We start from the raw sequence: 25,183 nt of genomic DNA, 5'->3' as shown, positions 1-25,183 counted from the left end.
ATGATCACAGAATCAGTAAATAAGTGGGAAATGAATGAAGAACAGGTAGTGACATCGGATGAAATGTGTTTCAAAGCAGAAATGAGGGACAGAAGGTAGGTTCAGGCTGAGGAAATGAGTAGTGAGACAGGTATTGTCCAACTTCAGGTTTGATACCTACTCCAGTATTCTTGCTTGCAGAATTCCATGGACAGAGGATCCTGGCTGGCTACAGTCCATGGGGTGGCAAAAAGTAGGACACTACTGAGAAACTAACAATTTTACTTTTCAGGTTTGGTTTACTGACAGCTACACATCAAAAGTCATTTCAGGTGAAAGCCAGGTATCATTTGCAGGAAAGAAGTAAGGAAATGAGGAGAGGAGAATTGTTTTTAATTGTTTAATTTAAACTGTAGTCCATGGGGTCACAAAGATTGAAGGCAGGAGGAGAAGGAGACAACAGAGGATGAGTTGGTTAGATGGCATCACTGACTCGATGGACATGAGTTTGAACAAGCTCCAGTAGTTAGTGATGGACAGGGAAGTCTGGAGAGCTGCAGTTCATGGGGTCTCAGAGTTGGACACGACTGAGTGATTGAACTGAACTAGAAGAGTTGGACACAGCTGAGACTAGCACTTCACATCAAGCAACGTACAGATTCATATTGTGATGTGTTTCCAGAGAATGAAGCATAACCCAGACTTTCTGGGAATCTGATGATTCTTGATCATCAAAGTGCAAAATGAAATTTGTGTCCATGCTTTCCAAGGCTTATTGCAGTGGTGACTGTGGAGAGAGAGAAGAGACTTGCCCAGAGCACAAAGAACATATTGGCTCCATCTAATCTATGTAATTTTCAACATCATGAGTGTGGAAGAAGTCACAAATGTGTGGACTAGTAGGATAGTACTGACCATTGTTTAAAACATTTGCAATACAGCAGAAACACATTCAGATAATAAAATCTTGGAATACAATTAGTGCCCCATGTAGAGTAACCTTTAAATTTACTCAGAAATCTGTCGTTATTTAGTCGCTAATTCGTGACTGACTCTTTTGAGACCCCGTGCACAGTAGCCCCCGGGCTCCTCTGCCCATGGAATTTCCCAGGCAAGAATACTTGAGTGGATTGTCATTTCCTTATCCAGGGGATCCTCCCTACCCAAGGATTGAACCCACAGCTCCTGTACTGGCAGGCAGGTTCTTTACCACACAGCCACCAGGAAAGCCCCCTCAGAAATCCCAGTTTATTTTCTTTCCTACTAATATATGGATGAAGAACATAATAAAAGTCCTAATTAGCTTGACATTCACTTCTGGGAAATAAATGATAGGTATGTACATAATTAGATGTTGGAGAAATAGCTGGAATTTTGCATATGATTCCATTCCTAAAGGTTTGTTATAGTGATGAGGTTTTTATGTTTCATGTAGCTGAATTGTTAAGTAGGTAATTATTTTAAAAAATAGATCTATTCAACTAAGGTATTAGGATGAAAATCTATTAAAGAAGATAATGATACAATTGGTTTCTGACCCAGTAAATGGTAACTTGAGGAAATAAAGTTTTTAAATCACTTAATTTATCACAAAAGTGTTTGTTAGATTTCTGTAATTTAAAAGCATCATTGTTCCCATATTTATTTCTAATGAGCTCCCTATCAATTAGATCACCAAAATGCTTTCTCTAAATTTGAATTAGTAGATGTACTTTGGCCACCTCATGCGACGAGTTGACTCACTGGAAAAGACTCTGATGCTGGGAAAGGTTGGGAGCGGGAGGAGAAGGGGACGGCAGAGAACGAGATGGCTGGATGGCATCACCGACTCGATGGACATGAGTTTGAGTGAACTCCGGGAGTTGGTGATGGACAGGGAGGCCTGGCGTACTGTGATTCATGGGGTCACAAAGAGTCGGACACGACTGAGAGACTGAACTGAACTGAACTGAACTGATACAATAAACATATCTACATTTCATATGACCAATTATAAATATCTTTAAAGATAAAATATTTTGAATTTAGAAACTTATAAAAAAGAACTCAACATTTTGTGGTAGAATACCACTTCTTGAAAAAGAAGTGGTGTGTTATCTTAAAATTAAAGGTTTAAAGCTTCCCCTATAAATAATATAAAAGGGATATGTTTTATTCATGTACAGAAATGAACCTCAAGGAAGTATTTCTAAAACTAATAGTAAAAGAACAAAACACTGAATAGCAATCATCCTGGCTTTATAAGAACTTACTTTCAAGTCACTTTCTTCTTACTTTCTATTTTGAGTTTCTGAAAATCAAGATACAGTGAGGTTTTGGTTAGCAATAAGAGATCACTGGGCAACCTCTCTTGTGCTTCCAAGGCCAAGATGAGATTATCTAACAGCATTCCTTAGAGAAATTTAATCTGTGTTATCCCTATGATTTTATTTCCTATTTTTAAGAGATGTGTTTTGCCTGATGAACTAGTTTTTCTAGTGAGGTAGGTCTTGACCACCTTTAAATAAATAATATACAATTTGGGGCTTCCATTCATAAACAGCTCAGATAGTGAAAAAAACAAAAAGGGTCTGTGTACCATCTTCTACTGTATTCTGCATTATGTAAGTCTGGGTTCTATGTTTGTTAATGAGATTCTCTGCTAGATGTAAAGAAATTTTAAAAGGGAGAAATACTGTGACAATGCTCTTAAAAATCATCTTAGGGAAGATTTAAAGATGATTATAAAAGTTTATTTTAATATAGGTGTGGAAGACTTTATTAAGGTGGCATATCAGATGAGTTTATTAGTTAATAAGTTACACTCTTAAACTATGGTTGACATGATCACAATTTGTTTCTTCTGAGACAAGAGCTCTGTACCCAATGAACTTGGAACTGCAGAGGAAAACTACTTTTCTGAGCTTGATTAAGAGATTGGCTAGCTAGCCTCCACACTAGACTTGATTGTACTATAGGCAGGTTCAGATTAGGTACTAAGTCTCCATGGCTAAAATGCCTTCAACTCAGTGAAATAATGGTTTCAAGCATTGCTGAGCAATTTGCTGATAATAATGTCACAATTTCAAAGTGACTGGCTGATTTAGATTAGAAAAACTCCTTGGGACATATGTGATTTATAAAGTTTCTCTACTTTATGTGTGCTTCAGATTCGATGAAACTAAGAGAAAAGTTTTACTTCAAAACTGATGATATCCTTAAGGTTTGGAGGACAAGTTTATAAATTCAAGAATTATTTGGAAAATTTTTAAACCGATGTAGGCAAATTTTGGGTTCTTTAGCAATGATTGACCATTGATCATACGACTGATTGCTGCTGCTGCTACTCCTGCTGCTGATGCTAAGTCACTTCAGTCGTGTCCGACTCTGTGCGACCCCAAAGACAGCTGCCCACCAGGCTCCCCCGTTCCTGGGATTCTCCAGGCAAGAACACTGGAGTGGGTTGCCATTTCCTTCTGTAATGTGTGAAAGTGAAAATTGAAAGTGAAGTCGCTCAGTCATGTTTGACTCGTAGCGACCCCATGGACTGCAGCCTACCAGGCTCCTCTGTCCATAGGATTTTCTAGGCAAGAGTACTGGAGTGGCTTGCCATTGCTGACTTAAAATTCCTTAAATTCTTGCATACTCAGATTCTTTAATGAAGATTACACTAATATTTTTATTCCCCTTGGCTTAACAACAAGAAATCTATCAATAATTAGACTATGCCTAAAACGATATCATTATACATCATTGCTCTAAACATCCATATTTTGAAAAACAGAAAGTATATGTATTTAACACTGCTTTTCACATGGTTGATCTTAAGTTCCAAACCATGGTATGCCAAGCCCATCATGATCTTTGTTTTCCTGTGCTTTCCAAACTTATTTATTTTATATCTAATTTTATTCTTTATCTTCTAGTAATTCAAATTTGCTATAGTTCACAGAATCCATTATGATATTTTAGACTTCTTTTTCTGTATGTTGTGAAATTTCCTAATCTTTAGAATACCTACTCTGTTCTTGGTACTGAACTTTTACTCATCTTTCAGCACACACCTTAGAAATATATTCCCCAAGTAAATTTTATCCTTTTGCATAGGGAGGTAACTTTAGGCCAGATCTCCTGAGTCCTGCATTTTGTAATACTTCAGTTCCATATTAAACAAATTGTCTATCATTTATATTTTGTGTTACAAAGCTGTTTTTCTAGATAATTAAAGTATGAAGGGTATTCACTTTATCTATATAGATCAAAATATTTGCTGCACAAAATTACTTAAATAATAATAATTTATTTGAATCAATATGGAACTGTTTACTAATAATATTATATTGCATATGACAAATTCACATACATATGAGTTGGAATGCAATCCGTCTTAGGAAAAATCTGCAAAACTCCACAAACCCTGAAAACTTCAAGAGTTCTAGAAGATTACCAAGAGCAGTAGAACTGTTCAGAGAACCTTTGCCTCATACTCTCTCTATTTGACTTTTCTGCAGCTCAAAACACTTCTTTAATCCCAAACTAATATTCTCTTGTAATAGAAATGTATACAGTTGACATTGAGGGTAAAATTGGGGGGAGGAGTGGATACAGGAAATATTTTATGTTTTGTTTCCATGAATTCACACAGATATTTTCCTTGTTATTTACATTTTTCAAGTAATTTACAGAATATAGTTTATATTCCCTAAAATAAAAATAGACTATTTTTAGTTGTAATTTATTGAGCAAATAGCATGACTGAGCGACTTCACTTTCACTTTTCACTTTCATGCATTAGAGAAGTAAATGGCAACCCACTCCAGTGTTCTTGCCTGGAGAATCCCGGGGATGGGGGGATCCTGGTGGGCTGCCATCTATGGGGTTGCGCAGAGTCGGACACGACTGATGCGACTAGCAGCAGCAGCAGCACTGAAATATATACATTATCATGTGTAAAATAGATAGCTAGCAGGAAGCTGCTGTGTTGCACAAGGAGCTGATTGGTGCTCTGTGATGACCAAAGGGATGGGTGTGGGAGGCGAGAGGGAGGCTTAGGAGGGAGAGGATACACATACACACACACACACACACACACATAGCTGATTCACTTTGTTGTATAGCAGAAACTAACACAATATTGTATAGCAATTATCATTCAATTAAAATAAAGAAATAAAATATACATATAGGGCTTATAAAAGGGATGATAAAAGTTTATAAAAAGTTTTTATTTCACCTCTATCTCTATGGAACTGATAAGTATACAAGTAAAGTAGGAATCAAAATATTTGAGAAACGGTTGCCTACCCCACATATAAGTAGAAATCCTACATGGGGATTAAACTCATCTAGAAGCATGGATGGGATGATATGGCTTCCTGATCAATGAATAAATATAATATCCTCAAAAATAAATTGAAAATTAAGAAAGATAAAGAATTTGCATCAAATTGTTTATAATCTATTAGGAAACTAACATTTACTAGCCTGAAACAAGATTTATATTAAATAGAATCGAAAATTCCAAAGAGTAAAATAAATAATATTAAAGGGATCAATAATAAAATAGATGGGATGGAGCCAAAGCAAAACTAATACCAGTTGTGGATGTGACTGGTGATAGAAGCAAGATCCAATGCTGTAAAGATCAATATTGCATAGGAACCTGGAATGTTAGGTCCATGAATCAAGGCAAATTGGAAGTGGTCAAACAGGAGATGGCAAGAGTGAACGTAGACATTCTAGGAATCACTGAACTAAAATGGACTAGAATGGGTGAATTTAACTCAGATGACCATTATATCTACTACTGTGGGCAGGAATCCCTTAGAAGAAATGGAGTAGCATTCATGGTCAACAAAAGAGTCTGAAATTCAGGACTTGTATGCAATCTTAAAAAGGACAGAATGATTTCTGTTCATTTCCAAGGCAAAACATTCAATATTACAGTAATCCAAGCCTAGCCCTAAACAGTAACGCTGAAGAAACCGAAGTTGAACGGTTCTATGAAGACCTACAAGATCTTTTAGAACTAACACCCAAAAAAGATATCCTTTTCATTATAGAGGACTGGAATGCAAAAGTAAGAAGTTAAGAAACACCTGGAGTAACAGGCAAATTTGGCCTTGGAGCACGGAATAAAGCAGGGCAAAGGCTGATAGAGTTTTACCAAGAGAATGCACTGGTCATAGCAAACACCTTCTTCCAACAGCACAAGAGAAGACTCTACACATGGACATTACCAGATGGTCAACATCGAAATCAGATTGATTATATTCTTTGCAGCCAAAGATGGAGAAGCTGTATACAGTTAGCAAAAACAAGACCAGGAGCTGACTGTGGCTCAGATCATGAACTCCTTATTGCCAAATTCAGACTGAAATTGAAGAAAGTAGGGAAAACCAATAGACCATTCAGATATGACCTCAATCAAATACCTTATGATTTTACAGTGGAAGTGAGAAACAGATTTAAGGGACTAGATCTGATAGATAGAGTGCCTGATGAACATTGATGGAGGTTCGTGACATTGTACAGGAGACAGGGATCAAGATCATCCCCATGGAAAAGAAATGCAAAAAAGCAAAATGGCTGTCTGAGGAGGCCTGACAAATAGCTGTGAAAAGAAGAGAAGTGAAAAGCAAAGGAGAAAAGGAAAGATATAAGCATCTGAAAGCAGAGTTCCAAAGACTAGCAAGGAGAGATAAGAAAGCCTTCCTCAGTGATCAATGCAAAGAAATAGAGGAAAACAACAGAATAGGAAAAACAAGAGATCTCTTCAAGAAAATTAGAGATTCCAAGGGAAGATTTCATGCAAAGATGAGTTCGATAAAGGAGAGAAATGGTATGGACCTAACAAAAGCAGAAGATATTAAGAAGAGGGGGCAAGAATACACAGAAGAACTGTACAAAAGATATCTTCACAACCAAGATAATCACGATGGTGTGATCACTCACCTAGAGCCAAACATCTTGGAATGTGAAGTCAAGTGGGCCTTAGAAAGCATCACTATGAACAAAGCTAGTGGAGGTGATGGAATTCCAGTTGAGCTATTTCAAATCCTGGCAGATGATGCTGTGAAAGTGCTGAACTGAATATGCCAGCAAATTTGGAAAACTCAGCAGTGGCCACAGGACTGGAAAAGGTCAGTCTTCATTCCAATCCCAAAGAATGCTCAAACTACCATACAACTGCACTGATCTCTCACACTAGTAAAGTCATACTCACAATTCTCCAAGCCAGGCTTCAGCAATATGTGAACCATGAATTTCCAGATGTTCAAGCTGGTTTTAGAAAAGGCAGACAGAGATCAAATTGCCAACATCCCCTGGATCATGGAGAAACCAAGAGAGTTCCAGAAAAACATCTATTTCTGCTTCATTGACTATGCCAAAGCATTTGACTGTGTTGGATCACAATAAATTGTGGAACATTCTGAAAGAGATGGGAATACCAGACCACCTGACCTGCCTCTTGAGAAACCTGTATGCAGGTCAGGAAGCAACAGTTAGAACTGGACATGGAACAACAGAGTGGTTCCAAATAGGAAAAGGAGTACGTCAAGGTTGTATATTGTCACCTTGCTTATTTAACTTCTATGCAGAGTACATCATGAGGAACGCTGGGCTGTAAGAAGCACAAGGTGGAATCAAGATTCCCCGGGAGAAATATCAATAACCTCAGATATGCAGATGACACCACCCTTATGGCAGAAAGTGAAGAGGAACTAAAAAGCCTCTTGATGAAAGTAAAAGAGGAGAGTGAAAAGGTTGGCTTGAATCTCAACATTCAGAAAACAAAGATCATGGCATCTGGTCCCATCACTTCATGGGAAAAGGATGGGGAAACAGTGCGAACAGTGTCAGACTTTATTTTTGGGGCTCCAAAATCACTGCAGATGCTGATTGCAGCCATGAAATTAAAAGACACTTGCTCCTTGGAAGGAAAGTTATGACCAACCTAGATAGCATATTATAAAGCAGAGACATTACATTGCCAACAAAGGTCCATCTAGTCAAGGCTATGGTTTTTCCCATGGTCAATATATGGATGTGAGAGTTGGACTGTGAAGAAAGCTGATTGCCGAAGAATTGATGATTTTGAACTGTGGTGCTGGAGAAGACTCTTGAGAGCTCCTTGGACTGCAAGGAGATCCAACCAGTCCATTCTAATGGAGATCAATCCTGGGTGTTTATTGGAAGGACTGATGCTAAAGCTGAAACTCCTATACTTTGGCCACCTCATACAACGAGTTGACTCACTGGAAAAGAGTCTGATGCTAGGAAGAATTGGGGGTGGGAGGAGAAGGGAACGACGAAGCTTGAGATGGCTGGATGGCATCACCGACTCGATGGACATGAGTTTGAATGAACCCCGGGAGTTGGTGATGGACAGGGAGGCCTGGCGTGCTGTGATTCATGGGGTCGCAAAGAGTCGGACATGACTGAGCGACTGAACTGAACTGAACTGAATAAAATAGATTGTTGTACAACTATCCATTACCCTTCATCACTGCTTCATATATCCCTATTCATTATCAGGAGTTACTCAGGAGTTCTATTGATAGAAATTATGCCTCACATTTTTTTTAACTTAACCATAAAATATGCTTTGACCAATGGAATGTAAGTAAATGTGATATTTATTATGTCAGAAACCTGAAGTTTTACTTGGTGGTCTGGCTCAGTCTTTCTCTTATTTTGGTACTATCTATTCCAGGAACTTCCCTAGTGGCTCAGATGGTAAAGTGCCTGTCTACAATGCAGGAGACCTGGGTTCAATCTCCTGGGTCAGGATCTCCTAGAGAAGGAAATGGCAAACCTCTCTAGTATTCTTGCCTGGAAAATCCCATGGATGGAGGAGCCTGGTGGGCTGCAGTCCATGGGGTCGCAAAGAGTCGGACACTATTGAGAGACTTCACTTTCACTTTCTATCCCAGGAAAGAATACCACGTCCCAGATAGAGACTGCTTCATTCAGTCCCAGGCTAGAAAACGGGGAGCAGAGCAGAACAGCTGCCAACTTCTTTCCTTACTGTAATATGGCAAGACATGAGTGTTGTAAAGTTCTGATATTTTGACCCTGTTGTTTTTCCAGGATTTATAGAGTAATTATTACTAGAGTCAGAGTGCTGCTATATCATGTATAAAACAAAAATAGGGTGCTACTGATTTTGGGCACAGCGTCAGGCAGTGTGGACATCATTAATAAAGCTTAGCTAAATAAAAATCCAAAGTTATTTCTGCTGAAATTTTGCTAAATCTATAGCCTATTTTAAAATTAGGTTGTGTATAAAATGAATTTGTGCCCCCTACACTAGTTATTTGGAGAAGGAAATGGCAATCCACTTCAGTATTCTTGCCTGGAGAATTCCATGGACAGAGGAGCCTGGCAGGCTATAGTCCATGGGGTTGCAAATAGTTGGACATGACTAAGCGACTATCATTCACTCACTCACACTGGTTATTGGGCTTCTCAGGTGGCTCAGTGGTAAAGAATCAGCCTGTCAGTTCAGGAGATGCAGGAGATGTGGGTTCAAACCCTGGGTCAGGAAGATTGCTTGGAGGATGAAATGGCAACCTATCTCAGAATTCTTGCCTGGAAAATCCCATGGACCGAGGAACCTGGTGGACTACAGTTCATAGGGTTGCAAAGAGCTGGACACAAGTGAGCAACCGAGCACACAAGCAAACTGGTTATTACCTGTGTTTTTGCATGGTACCACAGAAAAGAGATGAGTCTAAGAAAAACTTAGGCTGTTGACAGTAAGAGATGAAACAGACAAATAATTCTCAAAATTCAGGACTTACAGGTTTGAAAGATGGACTCAATTGCAGTCGTTAGACATAAACTTGAGTAAAGGCCTGTGTCACAAAAGCCAATGAAGACAAAATCTTAAGGGAAACATCAAATCAAGGCACAAGGTAGGGGGGAGGTGATCATCAAGCTGTTTGCTAAGAGGAGTTGCTAAGACCTCTCACTGACTTATGAGCAGAGAAAAGAGACAAAAGCTGTGGTTCCCCCAAATGACTGTTGAGGTCAAAATAGCTTCCAAGAAGTCTAGACAAGAGATATGTCTCAAAAAGAACTGTGAGTGTGACTACTGGAACAAGAGCTGACTGAAATCACATAGCGAAAAGTCAAGTGTCTGAAAATTGTGCCCCCAAAAGTGCCACCAGCTTGGTTTTAAAAAAGACTAAAACGCAAAACAATCCTTAGCTTCTTAATTGTTCAATACAGAAAGTTACTCAGCTGCCACCATGCTCAAATTCTCCCAGGTGCCTTTCCGAGGTGACCAAGGAGGGTGACAGAACAAAGGAGAGACTCCAGGAAGGCAAAGTCTAAATTATGAGAAACAAGGATTGGTGATCAGATTCATGGGGTCGCGGAGAGTCGGACACGACTGAGCGACTGAACTGAACTGAACTGAACTGAACCAACACAGGAGTGAATTAAACTAGGGGTTAATCAGAGAGTATTACCTAAATTCCATAATGGTGGACCTTTACTGAGATATAGAGATTAATTGCCATTCAGTAGTTATTACCAACCTAGCTAGCATATTCGGAGAAGGCAATGGCAAACCACTCCAGTACTCTTGCCTAGAAAATCCCATGGATGGAGGAGCCTGGTAGGCTGCAGTCCGTGGGGTCGCTAAGAATCAGACACGACTGAGCAACTTTACTTTCACTTTTCACTTTCGCACATTGGAGAAGGAAATGGCAACCCACTCCAGTGTTCTTGCCTGGAGAATCCCAGGGACGGGGGAGCCTGGTGGGCTTCCATCTATGGGGTCACACTAAAAAGCAGAGACATTACTTTGCCAACAAAGGTCCGTCTAGTCAAGGCTATGGTTTTTCCAGTGGTCATGTATGGATGTGAGAGTTGGACTGTGAAGAAAGCTGATCGCCGAAGAATTGATGCTTTTGAACTGTGGTGTTGGAGAAGACTCTTGAGAGTCCCTTGGACTGCAAGGATATCCAACCAGTCCATTCTAAAGAAGATCAATCCTGGGTGTTCATTGGAAGGACTGATGCTAAAGCTGAAACTGCAATACTGTGGCCACCTCATGCGACAAGTTGACTTACTGGAAAAGACTCTGACGCTGGGAAAGGTTGGGGGCGGGAGGAGAAGGGGACGACATTGAATGAGATGACTGGATGGCATCACCGACTCTGTGGACATGAGTTTGAGTGAACTCCAGGAGTTGGTGATGGACAGGGAGGCCTGGCGTGCTGTGATTCATGGGGTCGCAGAGTGTCGGACACGACTGAGCGACTGAACTGAACCGAACTGAAGGACTCCAAGTGTCTCTTCTTTTTTTCTGTATGACTGGGTATGTTTCTTTGTTTAGAGTACTCCCATTTCACCATAAAATATTGTGAGTGGATGAAGAATATTCTTGTATTATTTACTCATATATTTCTAAATCAGAAAGAACTACATCTGGATCTGATTGAGATCATGAGATGTGGGACTTTGCATTTTATGCCTTAATTAAAGGCACTTGCTCTATTCCTAGGGGAAGTATTGAGTGCCTTTTTCATTCAGGAGGAAAGCCCGTTATATTCCATCAAGTGTGCAGATTGGAGTAACTGGTGTTATTGTTTTAATTATCTGCTCTCTCCCCTCTAAGAGTATTAAACAGTCCTATCTTCCAGAAAGTGGAGTATACTTTCCTACTTCAATGTAAGGCATGTGGAAGTGGTTTGTTTTAGCCAATAAGTTGAGAGTAGACACGTTATACAAGACAACATTTAAAACAAAATCTTTGGGTACATCTATGTAATTTTTTCAAACTCTTCCTTAAGAACAACATATCCCAGATGTTGGTTAATCCTTCACAGTGTTTTCTGGAACTAGATGATTCACGGGGCTAATCTGAGTTCAGTCAAATCCAGCCAAATTCAGCAGATCTCAATTAACCCAAAGATGACCTGCAGCCTACCTTCTGCCAACCCTAGAGTTGATTTTACTATAGTAAAAATGAATGTTGCCTGTGGCAATAAAGAAAGAAGGAAAAACTTCATATTTACAGGTAGGATTTAGCCATATTTTGGAGACTTGGCATCTGGATAACAAGAGGATGAAACAAAGGACAGAGCGATTGCAAAGGTATAGAAGCAGGAATAAAATGGACTTGTTGGACAAAGAATAAGGAAATTATTCTGATTATAGAAAAAAAAGCTAAATGAGGAATAATGAGAAGTGGACTACAACTCCGAGCACATTCTTCAGATGCGCCATCTCTGAGACTTTACGAAGGGCATTGTGGGTTAATACAGACAGCCTGTGCTACAGTCATATGTTTCCACCTTCTGTTGTCTCTATGGTTTGTGCATATGTTGAAAATGCTTTCCAGTCAGAGTGCTCCTAATTATCACAAGATAAGACATAGAAAAGCGAGTCTATTTTCAGGGTTCTCACTTTCTTATTATGGTTTATTGAAACATATTTAAATCTTAATTTGTTAATGTAAAATCATTTAAGCTTTTATTGGCTCTGAATTCGCACCCTTGGGAATTAGTCACAATAACAATGTAGAAAAAAGTAATAAAATGGCAAAAAAAAAGCATGATTTCAGTTATCTCTATTGTTTAACTGGATTTTAATTGTATAACAATCATAGTAATAGTATCTTTCTGTAAGAAAATACCACTGTCAGCTACTGAGAAAGTTGTTTTTGAACTATGTGACCTAATGTCCTGTGGTTCCCCAGCTACAGCCTTCAGTGACATTTCTTTTAATCCCAATGTCATCAGATCCAATGTTTGGGGAACATGAGTTTATTGCAGAATAACAGATGAATATTGAAGCAATTTTTCTTGATTCCTTTCAGAAAAAATGATGATTTTCAGTTTAATTCATTTTAAGAAATAGTTCATGGATGACAGGTGGTCTACATAGTGAAATGTGTTTGTTTTTATTTAACCTATGAAGTCCCTATGTCATTAGGTGATGGACTCATCTTCCAAATAATGGAATTTTATTTATTGGCATAAAATAGAGTGTTAACCTTCGCAGATATTAAAGTATTTGACAATGTGGTTCAATTCAAAAAATCCAATGATTATTGATTCAATTGAGTTTTATTTTGTATTTAATCCTAACTGAATGGCATAAGTTTCTTGGATTAAGATGTTACTTTACAGAAAAATAAGCCTGTTATATTTTCTTTCTTGTACACTGTAAACTTGAGATTGGCTTAGCAAGCCACATTTGAAAGCTGATCATACTGTCTGGATATTAAATCTCATATTTGTGTAGTTATGCATTAAAAGTAATTTTTAGAACATTTATATAAACATTGAAAGTTGAAAATAACCTAATTGGTTTAATTGACTTCATGCTATAAGATTTACATTTCACAGTAGCCTAACAAAGTGATATTAAAGTTTTTGGGAGACCTCCTACAAATGCCTGCCCTTGGCTGAAAACAGATGTTTCCAGGAAACTAGATGTATGACTAACAGAACTCTGCTCTGCATCTCCCTAATATCTGTTCACTCCTGTCCCTTTTATTCCTAGAAGGAAGTATATGGAACTCCAAGTATTATTATTTTTATTTAGTGTCTGGATGCTTATAAATTTTAAAATTATAGCCTTATTAAAACATATGTCAAATACTTCAGGACTTTTCAAGTACTATTTTGAGACCCTTTAAAGTTTGTCCTTGGTTGTAGGATATATTATAGGCTCCATATAACCTCTGAGTGCCTTTAAATTTGTTCTTGGATCACTCTCCAGAAGAAATCCACACCAGGTATCCAGTCCCTTTGAAGTTATTTTGGTTCCTTAAACTTTTCAGACATCACAGTGCTGGAACACTATTGTTCACCTCTTTTTGTCTATCCAATGTCAATTGAATCTTCATGTCTCAAGACTTAAGCCATTTTTCTTATGAAACTTTCTCTGAAGTCTCAGACTGGCTTAGATGCCTCATTACAAACTCACTCAAAAAAGAGTATATGTTCCTTTCTAATATTTATATTTTAATCTTAATTCCTGCATTTATCCTTTCTTAAGGAAGACATTGTTTTTTTAGATTAATTAATTTATTTTAATTGGAAGATAATTACTTTACAATATTGTGATGTTTTTTGCCATACATCAACATGAGTCAGCCATGGGTACACGTGATGCCCCTCATCCTGAACCCTCCTCCCACCTCCATCCCCACCCCTTCCCTCTGGGTTGTCCCAGAGAACCAGCTTTGTGTGCCCTGCTTCATGCATAGAACTTTAACTAGTCATATATTTTACATATGGTAATATATATGTTTCAATGCTATTCTCTCAAGTCATCTGACCCTTGCCTTCTCTCACATAGTCCAAAAGTTTATTCTTTACATTTGTGTCTCCTTTGCTGCCTTGCATGTAGGATCATCATTACTGTCTTTCTGAATTCCATATATATGCATTAATACACTGTATTGATGTTTCTCTTTCTGATTTACTTCACTCTGTATAATAGGCTCCAGTTTCATCCATCTCATTAGAACTGACTCAAATGTATTCCTCTTTATAGCTAAGTAATGTTCCATTGTGTATATGTATCACAGCTTCCTTATCCATTTGTCTGCCAATGAACATCTAGGTTGCTTCCATGTCCTAGCTATTGTAAACAGTGCTGCAATGAACATTGGGGTACACGTGTCTCTTTCACTTCTGGTTTCCTTGGTTTGTATGCCCAGCAGTGGGATTGCTGGTTTGTATGGCAGTTCTAGATGGGCATGTGGATAGATGGGGAAACAACGATAGATGATATATCTAACCACATGTAAAATAGATGACCATATGTAAAATAGATGACTAGAGGAAATAATGATAGACTTTTGGACTATGTGAGAAAAGGCGAGGGTCAGATGATTTGAGAGAATAACATTGAAACATATATATTACCTTATGTAAAATAGATAACTAGTGAAAGATGGATGCATGAAGCAAGGCACTCAAAGTCTGTTCTCTGAGACAACCCAGAGGGATGGGGTAGGGAGGGAGGTGGGAGGAGCAATCAGGATAGGGGAGATAGATAGATAAATGGGGAAACAATGGAAACAGTGAGAGACTTTATTTTGGGGGGTTCCAAAATCACTGCTGATGGCTACTGTAGCCATGAAATTAAAAAACGCTTGCTCCTTGGAAGAAAAGTTATGAACAACCTAGACAGCATATTAAAAACCAGAGACATTACTTTGCTGGCAAATGTCCATCTAGTTAAAGCTATGGTTTTTCCAGTAGTCATGTTTGGATATTAGATTCAGACTGAGGGGGAAATGGGTCTTGTTCTGATGTGAGGGGCAATGCTCAGTAAATCTTTAATCCAGTTTTCTGTTGATGGGTGGGGCTGTGTCCATCCCAGTTATTTGACCTTGAGGTCAAACTCTTGTGAAGGTAATTTAAGATAACACTGACCTCTTTCAAAACATCCCACGCATGCACTGCTACACTCAGTGCCCCCAACCCTTCAACAGGCCACCGCCGACCCACACCTCCGCCAAAGACTCCTGGACACTCATGGGCAAGCCTGGGTCAGTCTCTTGTGGGGTCACTGCTCCTTTCTCCTTCATCCTGGTGCACACAAGGTTTTGTTTGTGTCCTCCCAGAGTCTATTTCCCAGTCCTGTGTAAGTTCTGGTGGCACTATGGTGGGGTTAATGGTGACTTCCTCCAAAAGGTCTTATGCCATACCCAGGTCTACTGCACCCAGAGCCCCTGCCCCTGCAGCAGTCTACTGTTGACACGAACCTCTGCAGGAGATACTCAAGCACAGTTCTGTCTAAGTCTTGGTGGGGTCTCTGGGTCCTGGAGCACACCATGTATGTTTGAGCCCTCTGAGCATCTCTGGTGGGTTTGGAGTTTAATTCTAAATGCAGTTTTGCCCCTCCTACCATCTTGCTGGGGCTTCTCTGCCCTTGGACATGGGGTATCTACTCACAGTAACTCCAGCCAACTGAACTGAACTGATTCTGACCAACATGAGATGACACCTCATTGTGGTTTTTGATCAGCATTTCTCTAATAATAAGTAATGTTGAGTATTTTTTCATGTTTTTATTAGACATCTGTATGTCTTCTTTGGAGAAATGTCCCTTTAGTTTTTTGGCCCACTTTTTGCTTCAGTTCAGTTCAGTCGCTCAGTCGTGTCTGACTCTTTGCGACCCCATGAATCACAGCACGCCAGGCCTCCCTGTCCATCAACAACTCCTGGAGTTCACTCAAACTCATGTCCGTTGAGTTGGTGATGCCATCCAGCCATCTCATTCTCTGTCGTCCCCTTCTCCTCCCACCCCCAATCTCTCCCAGCATCAGAGTCTTTTCCAGTGAGTCAGCTCATTGCATGAGGTGGCCAAAGTATTGCAGTTTCAGTTTTAGCATCAGTCCTTCCAATGAACACCCAGGATTGATCTCCTTTAGAATGGACTAGTTGGATCTCCTTGCAGTCCAAGGGGCTCTGAAGAGTCTTCTCCAGCACCACAGTTCAAAAGCATCAATTCTTCGGCGATCAGCTTTCTTCACAGTCCAACTCTCACATCCATACATGACCACCGGAAAAACCATAGCCTTGACTAGATAGACCTTGCTTGGCAAAGTAATGTCGCTGCTTTTTAATATGCTATCTAGTTTGGTTCATAACTTTCCTTCCAAGGAGTAAGTGTCTTTTTAATTTCATGGCTGCTTGGCTTGTTCATTTTTCTGCTATTGAGTTGCATGAGCAGCTTTTATATTTTGTGCATTTATCTTTAAAACAAATAAATGGGAAAACAATGGAAACAGTGACAGACTTGCTTTTCTTGGGCTCCAAAATCACTGTGGACAGTGACTGCAATCTTGAAATTAAAAGACACTTGCTCCTTGGAAGAAAAGCTATGCCTAATTTAGACAGTGTATTAAAAAGCAGAGACATTACTTTGCCAACAAAGGTCTGTAGAGTCAAAGCTATTGTTTTTCCATAGTCAGGTATGGATGTGAGCATTGGATCATAAAGAAGGTTGAGCACCAAAGAATTGTGGTGTTGGAGAAAACTGAGAGTCCCTTGGAGTGCAAGGAGATCCAACCAGTCAATCCTAAAGGAATTCAATCCTGAATATTCATTGGAAGGACTGTTGCTGAAGCTCCAATATTTTGGCCACCTGATGCAAAGAGCTGACTCATTAGAAAAGACCCTGATGCTGGGAAGGATGGAAGGCAGAAGGAGAAGGGGAAGACAGATTAAGAGATGGTTGGATGGCATTTCCAGTTCAATGGACACGAGTTTGAACAAGCTCCAGGAGACAGTGAAGGACAGGGAAGCCTTGTGTGCTGCAGTCCATGGAGTTGCAAAGAGCTGGACATGACTGAGTAACAATATTTAAAACTATATTATGAGATAGAATGTTATGTTTGTCAATTCCTTCTTATTTGTTTAAACCTGGGAAGAATAGCATGTGTAATTAATTCATCTGACAGTAGTTATCTGAATTGGAGAAAAGGTGTCCATGGCTGAAAGGGAAAGAATGCTAAACTCTAGAATTACAAAAACAGGCATGACTCAGAAGAAGGTCTAGCACATAGAAAAGAAATGTGATTAACCCTCTCACGTATTTTTAGAATCATGTAAATGTCTTACTCCACTTGAGAATGATACTTTCATTGAATGCAAGCTCTTTATTTGCCCACTTTAATTGTCCATCTAGACAGATATTTGGTAGCTGCAACATAAAGGTCAAATAAACTCCCTAACATGTTTTTCAGCACTTTCAGCAGGCTTCCTGCAAGTTAAATGAAAGTATCAAATAAGAAATTGCAGTATCAGTTTTTTCTCCCTAATTATAAAAGAACTATTTTATTACCATTTTGAGTGTTGCTATTTCATTGGCAATCTTGAAGTAGCTACTGCCTTATCCCTCTGGTAGACAGAAAAAAGGTCATGGCTAACATTGTATTGGCGTCTTGCCTTTGTCTAATCACAGCAGGAGCCATTGGTCTATGGAATGTTTAAAGAAAAGAAATTTGTGTCTTATATGATGATTGAGCAACTGTACAATACCCCAGTAGGGGGTTAATTAGAAATGAAAAGGCTTAAAATTTCTCTCAAAGCATATTTCTTTGGGGAGGTCATTTTCAGAAAGCAACTCATTTATGCATCTCTGAAGTGCTTTTTAAAAAGCATATTCTTTTAACAAATGGAGAAGCAGCCAAAAATCAGGAGGATCAGAATAAGAAGAGATACATTAATGAATAAGAAGTAACTGTAACAATCCATTAGGAAACCTAGTAATTTCTGTCTGTTTAAATAGTGCCATTTGCCTGTATTCTACCACCAATATGATAAAATAATACTAATTTTTATGGCAGGCATTTTGTAATTGGTTGTTTCAGTCATTTTTTCTGTTTATATTAAAGGACAAGTGTTATTCTTACATTAAATTATGTTCAGAATAAGAGAGAATCATATAAATTATCTGCAGAGGAGAACCAGTTAATTTTGTCCTACTTACATCATAAAACGGATGAGATACTGTTGAAACCATGAAAGAAAATGTGGTGCTTCAGTGAAGACTTAGATGAATATAGGATCTTATACTAGCCATAGAGAAAAGAAAAAGAAAACACAAATTTACATAGTTTTTTTTACACTCTAGTAGAAGGAAACGGCAACCCACTCCAGTGTTCTTGCCTGGAGAATCCCAGGGATGGGGGAGCCTGGTGAGCTTCCGTCTATGGGGTCACACAGAGTCGGACACAACTGGAGTGACTTAGCAGCAGCAGCAGCAGCTTATAGTCTGGTAGAAGATATGTAGTAGATTCAAAAATCATTATAAGATAATAGGTGTCTTTTGCTAGGTCCCCGGAAATGTCACCTGCATGATAACCTATGGATAAACCAAAGCCAAGTGTATTACTTCAGTAGTAGGGAGCCCTTGTATTGACAGTCTTCCTAGGGTCTCAGAAAGGAGACATCAATGGCAATATATTCAGAAGGTTTTGGAGATTTCTTTTTTCTCCTTTTTCTTTGAGGATTCACTTTAGAAATTTATAATTTTTAAAGTACCTTCTTCTCTCTTTGAAATGTATATAAATCCTTTTGAAGACTAGATTGGCATTTTGTTGGTTTATAGCCTAGGGATGTCTTTCTCAAAGACTTGAAGATTGTTTCTCTGAAATGTAATCATCAAGAGAGATAGCACCCCTAACTCCCAGTCTCTTTGGGAAGATAGAGCCTATTTCTATGGGCATTTCACTCTGAGGTGCTAAACTACTTCCTATCATAAAGATATGATGTTTGTTTGTCTTTTGAATAAAGCTAATTAATTCACACAGATGGAGACCAGCGTAATAAGTCAAAGCTAAAATGAACTATGTGTGATAAATGGTGCTGTCAATTCTCTGACTTGAGGACTACTTATCACTTATCTTGAAAACCTGTAAGTAATAGGTCGTATGTGTAAAAATGTGAGATTTATTTTTGTCTTTGAAATCTCTTAGCAGATTGCTTGTAATGAACATCACACTCTGGTTTAATTAATGTTTACTCAATATAAGCCTGTTCTTTTTCTCTACTAGCTCTGTGGAAAGAATTTCTGGGTTGGGAGACTTTGTTTTTAATTCTGTTCCCCAACACTTCCATTTCCCCAACACTGTTTGGGACTGGGCAAAATTTGTTCTGTAATAATTTAGGATTGGTGGGCACAGGGAGAGAAAGGTTTTAAGTGAATCTTGAAAAGTAAAGATTTGTTTGTTCAGTTAAATAGAGCATTATTATTCTGAGAAGGAGCTATGGGTAAGTAGACTAGTCCATTGTTCAGATAAACAGATATTTAGTAAGTTCCTAAAACAATGAATAAAATTACTATAACTTCATTTCCATGGGTAAATTTTTTCTGGAGTATTCAATTCATGTTAATTGCAGGCAATAGAATATTAAATTCATGTCAGTGTAGAAAACAAGCTGTGGGGCTGTAAATGGTTTTAATTCTCATGTGGAAAACTGCCATTTCAATGATATAAGCCAACTGTTGTTGGTGTTCAGAGTAAAGAGGCATCATATTTCAGTTGTGACAAGAGAAGGCTTGTTCATGATTCTTGGAACTCATGACTGCTTGAAGACAAGAAAGAATTTCAATACAAGAGCATGAGTAGCAAAGATGTTCTAGCTAAGATTGATTGAATAAGATATGGAACTATCATCTCGGGAAAAGCATGAGAACCTGAACATGTAGATCCATTGATAAGCAGCCAGAGATGAAGCTGAGAGAAAAATAGGGGAGAGATTCAGAGGAACTGAGTATTGATGTTAGGTTTCTACTTGGCAGGAATCAGGGAAAGAAAATCAAATTCATGACTGATTTAATAAAGACCTATCAATTCAGTGATATCTCTAGAGAAAAAATAACAGCTAGAATGTTTTAGAAGCAAGATATATTATTATTATTATTATTGACTTTAATTATCCAGTATCAAAAGATATCTGGGGACTTCCCTGGCAGTCCAGCAGTTAAGACTTTGCCTTCCATTTCAGGGCATGCAGGTTTGATCCCTGGTTGGGGAGCTAAGATTCCACATGCCTCCTGACCAAAAAATAAAATAAACATAAAACAGAAGCAATATTGTAACACATTCAATAAAATGACCTGCATTTAAAAAAATCTTTTAAAAAGAGCATTCATTAAAAAATAAAAACACTAACAAAAAAATGTCTGGAGCAGTTGGTTCAAGGGTTATACTGAATGTAACTCAACTTCTCAACCATCCTAGGTCATCTTCATAGTGTTCTCTTGTTCACAACAATCCTATAGATCAGGCATCACATACTCACATGACCAGGTCCAATCCAGGAAATAAAAAGGTGACTTTCTCTTAGTCATGTTTTTTTCTTTCTTTTTAATCAGGAAGGTATACCTTTCAGTAAATCCTCCAGAACACTTCAGATCAGAGTGGACAAGATTAGGAAACATACTCAGAATCTCGTTGCAAGAAAGGAATATGAAAGTAGGTGGAAAGAAACAAGAGAGAAAAATTACTCCCATACAGTTTTCAATTTACATTGTATAAAGCTTCAAAAATGAAAAAAGATCAATTTTGCCTCTAGAACTGATACAAGTGATAGACAATTTAATGGTACAGTTAAGATAAGACAAAAACAAATGATGATGAATACACAAAATGTCAGGAGACTCGTGATACTAGGTTAACTATTTAGAAAACAATCAAGGTATATCCCAGTCTCATGTTGTATTGTGGCATACATTCCAGAACACCAAAGTAATTAACTGTGAAAAAATGAAACTATGAACCAGACATGAGAATGTTGTTTTTTTTCTTATTTTGAGATCAAATTATATCAAAGCATAAAAGCAATAGTGCAAAGGAAAAGAGATCATAAATAAAAAGTATATAGTACAAAATTCATGACAAAAATAAAGCATCAGAAAAAATTGTAGAAGAAAATGTTTTCAAAATATTTGTCTTTTATGAATGCTTATGTATGATTACTAATTTAGAAAGTTTTTACTGAATGATTTTTAAAACACATATAAATGACCCCTAAATGGGTAAAGAGCAGAAAGAGGAAAAAAGAGTATAAAGAAAAAGCTGTGAGAAGAAAGTTACTAATAATCAAGAATTGCAAATTTGAACACAGTAGTACTTCCTACCATATGTCAAAAAAGGATAAAAATGAGTATATAAGAGATGTTAAGAATGTTGGAAAATCAGTCTTTCATATTTCATTGGATGAAACAAGCAATGAAAACACACCTCATTTGTAAAAGATGATTTGGTAATATATATATCAAGATATAAAAATCTGTTTTTGACTTAGTATTATAGACTATGGAGAAGGAAATGGCAACCCAATCCAGTATTCTTGCCTGGAGAATCTCATGGACAGAGGAGTCTGGTGCGCTATAGTCCATGAAGTTGCAAAGAGTCGGACACGACTGAGTGACTGAACATGAACATTATAGACTATAGATACTGAGTAATCCTCTTGTGAAAGTACTGTTTTGTATATGTGATATATAGTAACCTGTGTTATTTGGACAAGCCTATGGAGTAGGAATCATTATTAATCTTTTCTACAGATGAGAAAACTACAGCCCTGTGAAATGAAGTCAGCTCAGGGACACAGTTGATAAGGCTTCAGGCCAGATTTCAAAACTGTGGTGTCTGTCTCAATAGGTCTCACACATAAATATCACACACCTTGTTTCTCTCCTTAATTTTACATAAAGAAACATAGAAGTGGAACTAAAGAGCCTCTTGATCAAAGTGAAAGAGGAGAGTGAAAAAGTTGGCTTAATACTTCAAAAAACTAAGATCATGGCATCTGGTCCCATCACTTCATGGGAAATATTTGGGGAAATAATAGAAGCAGTGAGAGACTTTATTTTGGGGAGCTCCAAAATCATTGCAGATGATGACCACAGTCATGACCACATCAAAAGATGCTTGCTCCTTGGAAGAAAACCTATGACCAAACCAGACAGCATATTAAAAAGCAGAAACATTACTTTGCCAGCAAAGATCCGACTAGTCAAAGCTATGGATTTTCCAGTAGTCACATATGGATGTGAGAATTGGGCCATAAAGAAAGCTGAGCGCCAAAGAATTGATGCTTTTAAACTGTGGTGTTGGAGAAGACACTTGAGACTCCCTTGGACTGCAAGGAGATTAAACCAGTCAATCCTAAAGTAAATTAGTCAAGAATATTCATTTGAAGGACTGATGCTAAAGCTAAAATTCCAATACTTTGGCCACCTGATGCCAAAAACTGACTCAGTGGAAAAGACCCTGATTCTGGGAAAGGTTGAAGGCGGGAATAGAAGGGGACAACACAGGATGAGATTGTTGGATGGCATCACTGACTTGATGGACAAAGAAGCCTGGAATGCTGCAGTCCATGGGATCACAAAGAGTCGGGCACAACTGAGCAAATGAACTGAACTGAGCATAAAGAAATAAAGGAGTTATAAAGGTGTATGTTAATACATTTGCATAAATACTTTTTATGTAGTTACAACTTTCACATGAAATAAGCATCCAAATAGGAATTTTGCTAAAAATGTTTGCATTTCTCAAAATTGGCAGTGATGATTTTTTGCTTTTGGTGGGCAGTTAGACACACTCATATTCTTTACTTTAGAGATTTTTAAGTAAATGACAAAATTCGTGTTCTGAAAATGTCTCATCTGTAGTCATTTTATTTTAATTTGAGTAACAGTTTGGCAAATTCTTGACAGTATCTGGAGAAGCATGGATTTCTGGGACAGAGGATGTAGGCTTCAGGTAGGATGGAGTGTACAGATTGTAGGTTTGCTTGGGGACTGTCTTACTTTCCACCTTCTTCCTATCTCCCATAAAGAAAGTGAAAGTGTTGGTTGCTCAGTCATGTCCGACTCTTTGCAACCTCATGGACTGAATCCTTCAAGGCTCCTCTGCCCATGGAATTCTCCAGGCAAGAATACTGGAGTGTGTTGTCATTCCCTTCTCCAGGGGATCTTCCCAACCCAGGGGTCAAACCCAGGTCTCCTGTGTTGCAGCTGGATTCTTTACCATCTGAGCCACCCTATTTCCCTTTGACAGCCAAAATATTCCATTGCAAAGTGCTATGTTTGTGCTTTTTTTTATTCAGAAAGTATGTTGTCATGTAGTCACTTCAAGTAGGGATCATGGACTGAACCTGTTTTTCTGCCTAGTCTCTGTGTTAACTTTACCTTCTCTTAGGGAAGGGATAGATGGTATAAATATAGATAGATAGAGGATAGGCCATAGAGCTTGTAATGGCTACAGAGATGGAGGGTTCAGCCCTTGAGGTCATAAAAGAGCTGGGATGGCTTCTACTCAGCACCAGACTTCTGAAACAGGGAAACTGAGGACATGTTAGGAGTGTCCGAAATAGCCTGGAGCAGCCAGATGATAAGGCTCTGAGAATGAGCTAAAGGAGAGAGGTCAACTAAATGAACGCATGAACTGTGGGGTGGTTGGACTATATGCCATTGGCATGAAGTGTTGCGACAAAGTTGAAATCTCAGAAACTACTGTGGACAGAGGGCCAGAAAAATGCTAGCCGGGATGTGTTGAGTTAGATTAGTACTTGGTATAGGGACCTATGAAAGGTTTTTCAGGTATGAAAAGTAACAGAAGCAAAAACCCAGAAAATACTTTCCATGAAGGTACTTAAGAAGACAATGAGAGTAACAAAAAAAAAAAAGTGCTAAAGATACAGCTCATACACAAATCAGAATGGAATATTCTGGAGAAAGCAAAGCATCTCTTCACTGTGGATTTAATTTATGCTTTTGTGACTGGTGGAGAATTCTACTTCATCCTTGAGTATCTCAGCAGAGGAGAATTATTCATGCAGTTAGAAGAAAGAGGAAATATTTATGTAACACACAACCTGCTTTACTGGCAGAAATCCCCATGGCTTTTGGACATTTACATAAAAAAATGACTATCTACAGACACCTGAAGCCAGAGAAAGTCATACTTACTCACAAGGTCATGGAAACTAAGAATTTGGACTGTTCAAAAAATGTATTGATGACGGAACAGTCACGCACACATTTTGTGGAAGAGTAGTATAGATGATCCCTGAAATATTGATGAGAAGTGGCTATAGTAGAGCTGGGGATTGGTGGAGTTGGGGAGCATTAATATAGGACATGTTGACTGGAGCACTTCCTTAACTTGGGAGAAGAGAAAGAAATGTCCTCAAGTGTAAACTCAATTTGCCTTCTTACCTCACACAAGAAACCAGAGATCGGATTAAAAAGCCACTGAAAAGAAATGCTGCTTCTTGTCTTGGAGCTGGTCTTTTAGATGCTAGAGAAGTTCAAGCTCATCTATTCTTCATATGCATTAACTGGGCAAGAACTGCTGACTGTAAGGAGGAGCTCCATTCCCCCCGCCACCTCCCAACCCCCCCACCCCCTGCCTTTAAACTGCTGTTGCAATATTAAGAGGATGTGAATCAAAGTTTACACACCAAACACCTACCTGTTGACAGCCCAGGTGACTCCTAGTTCAGTGAGATTGCCAACCACCTAGAAATGATACATGCTTTGCATATGTGGCTCCATCTGTCCTTGAAAACGTGGAAGAAAAGTTTCCCTCTGAATTAAAAATCCGGACACCCTGAAGATGTATTGGTAACCCACGGACACCCATTGGCCCCATCACATTTCTGGGAATTTTGGGGGAAGAGGTACTACATCTAGCATGGCAAATCCTCAGCCAAACAAGTAG

The 25,183-nt window shown here is 38.5% G+C and overlaps 1 pseudogene; it reads left to right on the top strand.

Moving 5' to 3' along the window:
- LOC129549912 (ribosomal protein S6 kinase beta-1-like) lies at positions 1-25,183 on the top strand (annotated as a pseudogene).

This window comes from Moschus berezovskii, chromosome 1 (genome assembly GCF_049115385.1).
Source record: "Moschus berezovskii isolate FMDL1 chromosome 1, NW_MosBer_1.0, whole genome shotgun sequence".
Lineage (NCBI taxonomy): Eukaryota > Metazoa > Chordata > Mammalia > Artiodactyla > Moschidae > Moschus > Moschus berezovskii.
Note: the sequence above shows the minus strand (reverse complement) of the source record. Positions and strands in the feature narration are given on the sequence as shown.